Genomic DNA, 1,002 nt, shown 5'->3' on the forward strand with positions numbered 1-1,002 from the left:
CAAGGCAACAGAAATTCTGGTTTGCCATGATTGAGAAACACTGGGGGAGGGAACACAGTGGATGGAGATTCACTCTGGGTGCTGATGAGGGGGATCAAGAGGAAGTGGGAAGGACCTTGAAATATGTGGAATAGGCTAAAGATATGGGAGGGGGGGTGGGGCTGATGGATGGAGAGGCTATTGGAAGATAAAGTAGCAAGCTAATGTGACTGGACTCAATTTGATGGACAATAAAGAGCCATATTTGACTCATAGGCATGGGAGTGTTAGGGTGAGTGGAGCTCAAGAAAGCTAGTCTACCTGATATAGATATACAGGATGAGAAGGAACGATTGAGAGAGAAGAAAATGGAAATAGATGAGTTAGAAATCTATTGGAAAATTTAACTATGATGAGCCACGGCTGGAGATCATGTGAGGTAGTAGACTTTCTTCTGTCCCAAAGATATACAAAGATGATTTCCAGTCTAGAAAACTAAAAGGACTTATTGATACTAACCTGATCATGAGGGTGATTTTGCCAGGTGAGGTTTATCCATTGTATACCAGATGCACTGAGCCCAGCAATTTCTCTAAATGTTGGAAATCTACTGTGTAATTTGTGGTGGTGGGTGATTGTGTTCATGTGTTCCCTTAAGGGAGAAAATAAAACTTACTGTAACCATGCCCACACTCTCAACCTTACTTCCCCAGAGTGAGTACCAGCAGGCATATTCTTTTCATGCAGTTAGAAGGGCAGTTAGTTGGAAAACATCATCAATAGTTTAGGGTGCAACCCAATTGCAAGGACTTATTTTATGCTGTGGTATAAATTCAGCTGGGTTGGCATTCTCCTTGTTTAACTTTGATAAAGAGCATACTTAATTATAAAAACAGCATTCAATTTCTCATTCCAGTTATGTATATCATAGTCTGGTAAATTTGAGAATGGTTAAATAAAGTGATTTTGCCCACAGGTATCCAGAATGCAAATAAGTAAAATTTTTTTCTTTTTCATTTGTGT

At 39.6% G+C, this 1,002-nt stretch overlaps 1 non-coding gene across 1 annotated transcript; it reads left to right on the forward strand.

Moving 5' to 3' along the window:
• The first annotated feature begins 471 nt into the window (after positions 1 to 471).
• On the forward strand, positions 472 to 635 carry LOC125117855 (U1 spliceosomal RNA). The gene has a single exon (XR_007132758.1). It is a non-coding gene; the product is annotated as a U1 spliceosomal RNA (small nuclear RNA).
• The last annotated feature ends 367 nt before the right edge of the window (positions 636 to 1,002 follow it).

Source organism: Phacochoerus africanus, chromosome 16 (assembly GCF_016906955.1).
Source record: "Phacochoerus africanus isolate WHEZ1 chromosome 16, ROS_Pafr_v1, whole genome shotgun sequence".
Classification (NCBI taxonomy): domain Eukaryota; kingdom Metazoa; phylum Chordata; class Mammalia; order Artiodactyla; family Suidae; genus Phacochoerus; species Phacochoerus africanus.